Raw genomic sequence first — 12,502 nt, 5'->3', positions numbered from 1 at the left:
CCTGTCACCAGAGAAGCGTCGCGTGGGGAGGAGACAACTTTTGCCAAACCGCTGAGGTCTGCCGAGACCCCCGGGGGCCCGGCGGGTGCAGGGGTCAATTTGTGGGTTATCGCTTCTCGGCCTTTTGGCTCAGATCAAGCTCGGTACTGCGGTGCCTCAAAGCTCGCTGAGTCGAAAGCCTAAGGCCGGAGGGCGTAAAGGGCATTTTCCTTTCTTTTGATTTAGGTCAAGATTGGAATCTGCAGTTTTTCTCCGTGAGAAGATGGCCACCACTAAAGATGGAGCTGGGTCGGTCCCTAGGGCTGGACTTAAAAACACGATTCGTTTTGCATGGAAGAAGGAGGATGAGGGCCGGATGCCGAGGGACACATTCGCAAGGGCCGTGCTGATGGGGCCCCTGAAACTTCGAGTACAAGATGTGATGTGTCTGCAAGGAAATGCGATGGAGGAGGCGTACGATGTGACCTTCCACACTGAATTAATGTGTGATACGACAATGGAACGAGCTAAGGCTTTGGCGGGGGAGAGGCCGGTGTCTTTCTATAACGTGACGTGCCTAGCGAAGACGAACTTCAGGGTAATCAACGTACATATGTACAACCCCCATGTGGCGGATATCGCCCTAAGGGATTTCCTGAGTCGTTTCTGCGACGTAACATCAGGGGCAAGGTATGTAAAGGATTCTCTGGGGTTCTGGAACGGCAGACGTCAATTCCAGGTGCTCCTTAGGCCGGATCAGGGAGGTTTTGATGGCTTCCTCCATCCTCCGGCAAGTTTCTCGCTGGGTTCAGATAGAGGGATGCTGTTTTACACCCGTCAACCTCCGTACTGCAAAAAATGCAGAGAATATGGGCACATTACAGCTGCCTGCAGTGCACAGAAGTGCCGTTTTTGCCAATCAGTGGACCACGAGGGCAAGAATTGCACAGCGACAAAAGAGTGCCATGGGTGTGGTAGCAGACAACACCTGTACAGGGAGTGCCCAGGGAGGAAAGGCTCGTACGCGGCAGCAGCAGCCAGGGGAAGGATAACAGGAGGAAAAAGCATGGAGGAGGAGGGAAGGTCAGGAGAAGGTAGACTAGGCCACAGTCAAGAAGAGGAAGAGAGGAGGAGGGAGAGGGGAGAAAAAGATGAGCCACCCCTGTCTTCGCAAGCACCACAAGGCGGGGGTCAGGCTGGCATGGAAGAGAGGGCCTCGGCAGTTTTGGGGGTGGTCCCGGTGACCCCGATGGAAGATGGTACATACATGAAGGGACGTCGCGTGCGCCATCCGTATGGTTAGTGAGAAAGTCCATGTTGCAAATGTACCCTCCCTTACTAGACGTCCGACCACGTCCGATAAATCCGCGGACGGCGTCGGGCCGCTCACGGGGGCCGGATCTTCCAGGAAGTCATCGAACGGAGTCTCTCGGACCTTCGGTTTCCGTTTAATTAAATTTTCAAATTTTGGTCATTTCCTTGCAGTCCCGGATTATTCCACGAGAGGGCGTATGGAATCATATTGCAAATGTAACATATATCACCAATCGCGACACGGCTTTTTCTCCTAAACGGAAGATAATTCGAAGACGAAACTCGGTCTGCGTGGGTTTGGCATAATGGGCAGTTGGCCCCGAACAGGATGGAGTCGAGGCCTCGACGCTTTTCGAGTTAAGGCTATTTTTCTGGGATTGAAAGTCAAACAGGAAAATAGAGTGCTGATTTGACCGCTTCACATCAAACTACATGAGCCTACGGTGTCAGGAGAAAAGGAACCATGCATTTACCAATGTTCATTTCAGAGAAATTGTACAATGACACATTTGTTGTTGAATATCACCAGAGTTTTTTTTTTCAAAAAAGTTACATATCCAGTTGCAGCGTGTTCAGATGAGTCCGTTAAGGCAGGTTTCGGAGCTCTGCGAGATTTCTGTGATTTTCTGTGATTTTCTGAAACAACACACACTTGTTCAACCCTCTGTAAATAAGTCAGTTCTTAAGATAAACACTTAAAACTCAATATTCTATAAGAGCCTAACGTTCAGATTCCTGTGTCAACCAGAAATGCCTTATAATGGTGTCATAGGGGCTGTTTTGAAGGGTTAAAAAGGTCAGATCTTTCCACAACTTCATATGTGTGACTAGGCAACCCTCATGAACTGTAAATCAGTCATTTATCCCATCAGATGTCAAAGAAAAGCTCTCTCAAACACACACACAGCAAGGACGGAGTGACACAGTGCGGTGCTTAAAGACACAAAGAGCCTGCAATGGCATTACCATCATCTCTAGGCTGAGACGAGTTCAATGAGACGCCCCGCTTGACCGTAGCTTGCTCGGTATGAGCGCAGCGACCGTGAGAAAACTAGGCCCAAAATGAGGCCTGCACCAATATGTCAAGTGCTTATGGGTGACAATGAGAGAACCATTAGGGTTAGAAGCACAATTCAACCTCAGGAGCGTTCCTGAGGTCCTCCCGATCTGTGCAAGCCTAACCTTGACCCTGTGGCATTAACCCTTCACAGTGAAAAGAAGGTGTTTAGATCCAACTGTGTGCAATGACTTCTCTCCCCATAGGAATACATTGACAATTCTCCTAAATTCAACCTGAAGTCTATGTGGGTTATGAATGCCTTATGAACCTGTCTTCTATAACAATCCATCAGGCTACTGTGAGGTCTACCTGTGTCGATTCTAAGGTTCCTGGAGCAACCGGAAGTTGTAAAAAAAAGCCAAGAGCTATTGTCATATTGTCAACCTGCATATAGTGAAAATCACGCAACTCAACCATCTGTTATTCAGTCAATTCTTAAGGTAGAGACTTCATATTCAGGATTCTGTTTATGTCTAACCCAAAGACAACGTGTGTTGAGTAAGAGCTTCCTGTGACAACCGGAAGTGGTTAAAAACACCCAAGAGCTATTGTCATATAACGTTCACATAGTGAAAATCACGCAACTCAACCCTATGTCATCCAGCCAATTCTTTAGGTAGAGACTTCATATTCAGGATTCTGTATATGCCTACCCCAAAGACAACGTGTGTCTATTCTTTTTGCAAAAAAAACAAAAACACACACACACAATTTGGCCATAGGGACATAGTGTGGGGCTTAGAGTCTTATACCGCCTTCAATAGTTACTTTCGTTCAAACGATTCAAGAACCGTCAGACCTAGAGCTCCGAAATTTTAGAAACCTGTTCTAGAGCTCAAGTCGATAGTGCACGGTGATTTATGGGGCTCTAGAAGGTTCTCTGACCGAGAAACCGCCTCGTACATTTGCAATATTTTCAATTCATTTTGAATATCACGGACATGGCGACATGTAGAAATGTCCCAGAGTCGCAAGAATAGGTGCATTGAAACCGCCTCGGCCCATAGAGACGGACCCCAATGTCTCTGCCCGATAGCTCATTCAGGGACCCCGTAGTAACGCCCTGAAAAAGTGGATTTTCAGCACCAATTAAGGCCATTGCTCGGGCACCGAATGACCTATCAAGCCGAAACTTGGGATTCGGGGTCGCCTCACATAGGCCTACACATAATGTCAGAACTGGACCTGCAGCTATAACGTAACTATGTGTTTTATGTTTTTTATGGTTAAAATTGAAAGCACTGTGAATTATGGGCCTTCTCTGACATATGTGATAGTTGGCTTCTATACGAGTTGGAAAAAGTGGATTTTGTGTCAGATGCTATCAGTTTGGTGTCAGAATGACATCTAATTGACCGATGGACGCTGACTGCTGTGTGACGAGCAATGGAGAGGAACCACAGTCACTGCCCGGCCATCCCGAGTTCATCGGGCCAGTCAATTATTCATTTCTGCAGTATTTTTGAGCATGCCTAAATTTGTGATGCTAAATGCCCATTAAATCATATTGCAAACGTAACGCGCTATACTGCAAACGTAACGTGCGTTTGCAATATGATTCAACAGCAGAAAATATCACCAAAGTTGACATGATGAAATCAACACAATGAGCGACAGAGAGGAACCACAGTCACTGCCCGGCCATCCCGAGTTCATCAGGCCAGTCAATTATGCATTTCTGCAGTATTTTTGAGCATGCCTAAATTTGTGATGCTAAATGCCCATTAAATCATATTGCAAACGTAACGCGCTATTTTGCAAACGTAACGTGCGTTTGCAATATGATTCAACAGCAGAAAATATCACCAAAGTTGACATGATGAAATCAACACAATGAGCGACAGAGAGGAACCACAGTCACTGCCCGGCCATCCCGAGTTCATCAGGCCAGTCAATTATGCATTTCTGCAGTATTTTTGAGCGTGCCTAAATTTGTGATACTAAATGCCCATTAAATCATATTGCAAACGTAACGCGCTATATTGCAAACGTAACGTGCGTTTGCAATATGACTCAACAGCAAAAAATATCACCAAAGTTGACATGATGAAATCAACACAATGAGCGATAGAGAGGAACCACAGTCACTGCCCGGCCATCCCCAATTCATCGGGACAGTCAATTTTGCATATCTTTAGTGTTTTTGAGCATGCCAAATTCGTGATGTTGAGGCCCATTGAATCATATTGCAAATGCGCATCAGTGCACATGGTGACCCGAAATGGGTTACCAGGAGTAATTTTTTAGAATGGTTTTAAATGCCTTTAGGGTGGTGCAAGGGGTGCACGGTTGGGTAGGTAGCACCTTCCATCAGTGCCCATCCAGTATAAGGCGCCCCTAGTCATTTTGGACATTTTTCAACAACAAAAAAAAAAATCGCTAAAAATCGACAGTCCCACTTCTCTCATGTCACCATCAAGTCATGGAGAGGAACCACAGTCACTGCCCGGCCATCCCCAATTCATCGGGACAGTCAATTTTGCATATCTTTAGTGTTTTTGAGCATGCCAAATTCGTGATGTTGAGGCCCATTGAATCATATTGCAAATGCGCATCCGTGGACATGGTGACCCGAAATGGGTTACCAGGAGTAATTTTTTAGAATGGTTTTAAATGCCTTTAGGGTGGTGCCAGGGGTGCACGGTTGGGTAGGGAGCACCTTCCATCAGTGCCCATCCAGTATGGGGCGCACCTAGTCATTTTGGACATTTTTCAAAAAAATCACTAAAAAACTCACCATCAAGCCATGGAGAGGAACCACAGTCACTGCACGGCCATCCCCAGTTCATCGGGACAGTCAATTATGCATTTCTGCAGTGGTTTTGAGCATGCCACATTTGTGATGCTAAATGCCCATTGAATCATATTGCAAACGTAACATGGAATATTGCAAATGTAACGCGCATTTGCAACATGATTCAACAGCAAAAAATATCACCAAAGTTGACATGATGAAATCAACACAACGAGCGATGGAGAGGAACCACAGTCACTGCACGGCCATCCCCAGTTCATCGGGACAGTCAATTATGCATTTCTGCAGTGGTTTTGAGCATGCCAAAGTTGTGATGCTAAATGCCAATTGAATCATATTGCAAATGCGCATCCGTGTATTTGCAATATGATTCTACAGCAAAAAATATCACCAAAGGTGACATGATGAAATGAACACAACGAGCGATGGAGAGGAACCAGGAGCGTTCCTGAGGTCCTCCCGATCTGTGCAAGCCAACCTTGACCCTGTGGCATTAACCCTTCACAGTGAAAAGAAGGTGTTTAGATCAAACTGTGTGCAATGACTTCTCTCCCCATAGGAACACATAGACTATTCTCCAAAATTCAACCTGAAGTCTATGTGGGTAATGAATGCCTTATGAACCTGTCTTCTACAACAATCCATCATGCTACTGTGAGGTCTACCTGTGTCGATTCTAAGGTTCCTGTGACAACTGGAAGTGGTTAAAAACACCCAAGAGCTATCGTCATATAACCTGCACATAGTGAAAATCACGCAACTCAACCATCTGTTACTCAGTCAATTCTTAAGGTAGAGACTTCTTATTCAGGATTCTGTTTATGTCTACCCCAAAGACAACGTGTGTTGAGTAAGAACTTCCTGTGACAACGGGAAGTGGTTAAAACAGCCTAGAGCTATTGTCATATTACGTGCGCATAGTGAAAATCACGCAACTCAACCATCTGTTACTCAGTCAATTCTTAAGGTAGAGACTTCTTATTCAGGATTCTGTTTATGTCTACCCCAAAGACAACGTGTGTGAAGCAAGAGCTTCCTGTGACAACCGGAAGTGGTTAAAAACAACCAAGAGCTATTGTCATATTACGTGCGCATAGTGAAAATCACGCAACTCAACCATCTGTTACTCAGTCAATTCTTAAGGTAGAGACTTCTTATTCAGGATTCTGTTTATGTCTACCCCAAAGACAACGTGTGTGAAGCAAGAGCTTCCTGTGACAACCGGAAGTGGTTAAAAACACCCAAGAGCTATTGTCATATTACGTGCGCATAGTGAAAATCACGCAACTCAACCATCTGTTACTCAGTCAATTCTTAAGGTAGAGACTTCTTATTCAGGATTCCGTTTATGTCTACCCCAAAGACAACGTGTGTGAAGCAAGAGCTTCCTGTGACAACCGGAAGTGGTTAAAATCACCCAAGAGCTATTGTCATATTACGTGCGCATAGTGAAAATCACGCAACTCAAACATCTGTTACACAGTCAATTCTTAAGGTAGAGACTTCTTATTCAGGATTATGTTTATGTCTACCCCAAAGACAACGTGTATTGAGTAAGAACTTCCTGTGACAACGGGAAGTGGTTAAAACAGCCTAGAGCTATTGTCATATGGTCAACCTGCATATAGTGAAAATCACGCAACTCAACCATCTGTTACTCAGTCAATTCTTAAGGTAGAGACTTCTTATTCAGGATTCTGTTTATGTCTACCCCAAAGACAACGTGTGTGAAGCAAGAGCTTCCTGTGACAACCGGAAGTGGTTAAAACAGCCTAGAGCTATTGTCATATTACGTGCGCATAGTGAAAATCACGCAACTCAACCATCTCTTTCTCAGTCAATTCTTAAGGTAGAGACTTCTTATTCAGGATTCTGTTTATGTCTACCCCAAAGACAACGTGTGTTGAGTAAGAACTTCCTGTGACAACGGGAAGTGGTTAAAACAGCCTAGAGCTATTGTCATATTACGTGCGCATAGTGAAAATCACGCAAGTCAACCATCTGTTACTCAGTCAATTCTTAAGGTAGAGACTTCTTATTCAGGATTCTGTTTATGTCTACCCCAAAGACAACGTGTGTGAAGCAAGAGATTCCTGTGACAACCGGAAGTGGTTAAAATCACCCAAGAGCTATTGTCATATTGCCACCTGCAGATAGTGAAAATCACGCAACTCAACCATCTGTTACTCAGTCAATTCTTAAGGTAGAGACTTCTTATTCAGGATTCTGTTTATGTCTACCCCAAAGACAACGTGTGTGAAGCAAGAGCTTCCTGTGACAACCGGAAGTGGTTAAAATCACCCAAGAGCTATTGTCATATTACGTGCGCATAGTGAAAATCACGCAACTCAACCATCTCTTTCTCAGTCAATTCTTAAGGTAGAGACTTCTTATTCAGGATTCTGTTTATGTCTACCCCAAAGACAACGTGTGTTGAGTAAGAACTTCCTGTGACAACGGGAAGTGGTTAAAACAGCCTAGAGCTATTGTTATATGGTCAACCTGCATATAGTGAAAATCACGCAACTCAACCATCTGTTACTCAGTCAATTCTTAAGGTAGAGACATCTTATTCAGGATTCTGTTTATGTCTACCCCAAAGACAACGTGTGTTGAGTAAGAACTTCCTGTGACAACGGGAAGTGGTTAAAACAGCCTAGAGCTATTGTCATATTACGTGCGCATAGTGAAAATCACGCAACTCAACCATCTGTTACTCAGTCAATTCTTAAGGTAGAGACTTCTTATTCAGGATTATGTTTATGTCTACCCCAAAGACAACGTGTGTGAAGCAAGAGCTTCCTGTGACAACCGGAAGTGGTTAAAAACAACCAAGAGCTATTGTCATATTACGTGCGCATAGTGAAAATCACGCAACTCAACCATCTGTTACTCAGTCAATTCTTAAGGTAGAGACTTCTTATTCAGGATTATGTTTATGTCTACCCCAAAGACAACGTGTGTGAAGCAAGAGCTTCCTGTGACAACCGGAAGTGGTTAAAAACAACCAAGAGCTATTGTCATATTACGTGCGCATAGTGAAAATCACGCAACTCAACCATCTGTTACTCAGTCAATTCTTAAGGTAGAGACTTCTTATTCAGGATTCTGTTTATGTCTACCCCAAAGACAACGTGTGTGAAGCAAGAGCTTTCTGTGACAACCGGAAGTGGTTAAAATCACCCAAGAGCTATTGTCATATTACGTGCGCATAGTGAAAATCATGCAACTCAACCATCTGTTTCTCAGTCAATTCTTAAGGTAGAGACTTCTTATTCAGGATTCTGTTTATGTCTACCCCAAAGACAACGTGTGTGAAGCAAGAGCTTCCTGTGACAACCGGAAGTGGTTGAAAACAACCAAGAGCTATTGTCATATTACATGCGCATAGTGAAAATCACGCAACTCAACCATCTGTTACTCAGTCAATTCTTAAGGTAGAGACTTCTTATTCAGGATTCTGTTTATGTCTACCCCAAAGACAACGTGTGTGAAGCAAGACCTTCCTGTGACAACCGGAAGAGGTTAAAATCACCCAAGAGCTATTGTCATATTACGTGCGCATAGTGAAAATCACGCAACTCAACCATCTGTTTCTCAGTCAATTCTTAAGGTAGAGACTTCTTATTCAGGATTCTGTTTATGTCTACCCCAAAGACAACGTGTGTTGAGTAAGAACTTCATGTGACAACGGGAAGTGGTTAAAACAGCCTAGAGCTATTGTCATATGGACAACCTGCATATAGTGAAAATCACGCAACTCAACCATCTGTTACTCAGTCAATTCTTAAGGTAGAGACTTCTTATTCAGGATTCTGTTTATGTCTACCCCAAAGACAACGTGTGTGAAGCAAGAGCTCCCTGTGACAACCGGAAGTGGTTAAAATCACCCAAGAGCTATTGTCATATTACGTGCGCATAGTGAAAATCACGCAACTCAACCATCTCTTTCTCAGTCAATTCTTAAGGTAGAGACTTCTTATTCAGGATTCTGTTTATGTCTACCCCAAAGACAACGTGTGTGAAGCAAGAGCTTCCTGTGGCAACCGGAAGTGGTTAAAATCACCCAAGAGCTATTGTCATATTGCCACCTGCAGATAGTGAAATCACGCAACTCAACCATCTGTTACTCAGTCAATTCTTAAGGTAGAGACTTCTTATTCAGGATTCTGTTTATGTCTACCCCAAAGACAACGTGTGTGAAGCAAGAGCTTCCTGTGACAACCGGAAGTGGTTAAAATCACCCAAGAGCTATTGTCATATTACGTGCGCATAGTGAAAATCACGCAACTCAACCATCTCTTTCTCAGTCAATTCTTAAGGTAGAGACTTCTTATTCAGGATTCTGTTTATGTCTACCCCAAAGACAACGTGTGTTGAGTAAGAACTTCCTGTGACAACGGGAAGTGGTTAAAACAGCCTAGAGCTATTGTCATATTACGTGCGCATAGTGAAAATCACGCAACTCAACCATCTGTTACTCAGTCAATTCTTAAGGTAGAGACTTCTTATTCAGGATTCTGTTTATGTCTACCCCAAAGACAACGTGTGTTGAGTAAGAACTTCCTGTGACAACGGGAAGTGGTTAAAACAGCCTAGAGCTATTGTCATATGGACAACCTGCATATAGTGAAAATCACGCAACTCAACCATCTGTTACTCAGTCAATTCTTAAGGTAGAGACTTCTTATTCAGGATTCTGTTTATGTCTACCCCAAAGACAACGTGTGTGAAGTAAGAGCTTCCTGTGACAACCGGAAGTGGTTAAAATCACCCAAGAGCTATTGTCATATTGCCACCTGCAGATAGTGAAAATCACGCAACTCAACCATCTGTTACTCAGTCAATTCTTAAGGTAGAGACTTCTTATTCAGGATTCTGTTTATGTCTACCCCAAAGACAACGTGTGTGAAGCAAGAGCTTCCTGTGACAACCGGAAGTGGTTAAAATCACCCAAGAGCTATTGTCATATTACGTGCGCATAGTGAACATCACGCAACTCAACCATCTCTTTCTCAGTCAATTCTTAAGGTAGAGACTTCTTATTCAGGATTCTGTTTATGTCTACCCCAAAGACAACGTGTGTTGAGTAAGAACTTCCTGTGACAACGGGAAGTGGTTAAAACAGCCTAGAGCTATTGTTATATGGTCAACCTGCATATAGTGAAAATCACGCAACTCAACCATCTGTTACTCAGTCAATTCTTAAGGTAGAGACATCTTATTCAGGATTATGTTTATGTCTACCCCAAAGACAACGTGTGTTGAGTAAGAACTTCCTGTGACAACGGGAAGTGGTTAAAACAGCCTAGAGCTATTGTCATATTACGTGCGCATATTGAAAATCACGCAACTCAACCATCTGTTACTCAGTCAATTCTTAAGGTAGAGACTTCTTATTCAGGATTCTGTTTATGTCTACCCCAAAGACAACGTGTGTGAAGCAAGAGCTTCCTGTGACAACCGGAAGTGGTTAAAATCACCCAAGAGCTATTGTCATATTACGTGCGCATAGTGAAAATCACGCAACTCAACCATCTCTTTCTCAGTCAATTCTAAGGTAGAGACTTCTTATTCAGGATTCTGTTTATGTCTACCCCAAAGACAACGTGTGTGAAGCAAGAGCTTCCTGTGACAACGGGAAGTGGTTAAAACAGCCTAGAGCTATTGTCATATGGTCAACCTGCATATAGTGAAAATCACGCAACTCAACCATCTGTTACTCAGTCAATTCTTAAGGTAGAGACTTCTTATTCAGGATTCTGTTTATGTCTACCCCAAAGACAACGTGTGTGAAGCAAGAGCTTCCTGTGACAACCGGAAGTGGTTAAAATCACCCAAGAGCTATTGTCATATTGCACCTGCAGCAGAGTGAAAATTCACGCAACTCAACCATCTGTTACTCAGTCAATTCTAAGGTAGAGACTTCTTATTCAGGATTCTGTTTATGTCTACCCCAAAGACAACGTGTGTGAAGCAAGAGCTTCCTGTGACAACCGGAAGTGGTTAAAATCACCCAAGAGCTATTGTCATATTACGTGCGCATAGTGAAAATCACGCAACTCAACCATCTCTTTCTCAGTCAATTCTTAAGGTAGAGACTTCTTATTCAGGATTCTGTTTATGTCTACCCCAAAGACAACGTGTGTTGAGTAAGAGCTTCCTGTGACAACGGGAAGTGGTTAAAACAGCCTAGAGCTATTGTCATATTACGTGCGCATAGTGAAAATCACGCAACTCAACCATCTGTTACTCAGTCAATTCTTAAGGTAGAGACTTCTTATTCAGGATTCTGTTATGTCTACCCCAAAGACAACGTGTGTGAAGCAAGAGCTTCCTGTGACAACCGGAAGTGGTTAAAATCACCCAAGAGCTATTGTCATATTACGTGCGCATAGTGAAAATCACGCAACTCAACCATCTCTTTACTCAGTCAATTCTTAAGGTAGAGACTTCTTATTCAGGATTCTGTTTATGTCTACCCCAAAGACAACGTGTGTTGAGTAAGAACTTCCTGTGACAACGGGAAGTGGTTAAAACAGCCTAGAGCTATTGTCATATGGTCAACCTGCATATAGTGAAAATCATGCAACTCAACCATCTGTTACTCAGTCAATTCTTAAGGTAGAGACTTCTTATTCAGGATTCTGTTTATGTCTACCCCAAAGACAACGTGTGTTGAGTAAGAACTTCCTGTGACAACGGGAAGTGGTTAAAACAGCCTAGAGCTATTGTCATATTACGTGCGCATAGTGAAAATCACGCAACTCAACCATCTGTTACTCAGTCAATTCTTAAGGTAGAGACTTCTTATTCAGGATTCTGTTATGTCTACCCCAAAGACAACGTGTGTGAAGCAAGAGCTTTCTGTGACAACCGGAAGTGGTTAAAATCACCCAAGAGCTATTGTCATATTACGTGCGCATAGTGAAAATCATGCAACTCAACCATCTGTTTCTCAGTCAATTCTTAAGGTAGAGACTTCTTATTCAGGATTCTGTTTATGTCTACCCCAAAGACAACGTGTGTGAAGCAAGAGCTTCCTGTGACAACCGGAAGTGGTTAAAAATAGCCTAGAGCTATTGTCATATTGCCACCTGCAGATAGTGAAAATCACGCAACTCAACCATCTGTTACTCAGTCAATTCTTAAGGTAGAGACTTCTTATTCAGGATTCTGTTTATGTCTACCCCAAAGACAACGTGTGTGAAGCAAGAGCTTCCTGTGACAACCGGAAGTGGTTAAAATCACCCAGAGCTATTGTCATATTACGTGCGCATAGTGAAAATCACGCAACTCAACCATCTGTTACTCAGTCAATTCTTAAGGTAGAGACTTCTTATTCAGGATTCTGTTTATGTCTACCCCAAAGACAACGTGTTGAGTAAGAACTT

This window comes from Salmo trutta, unplaced genomic scaffold (assembly GCF_901001165.1).
Source record: "Salmo trutta unplaced genomic scaffold, fSalTru1.1, whole genome shotgun sequence".
Classification (NCBI taxonomy): Eukaryota; Metazoa; Chordata; class Actinopteri; order Salmoniformes; family Salmonidae; genus Salmo; species Salmo trutta.
Note: the sequence above shows the minus strand (reverse complement) of the source record.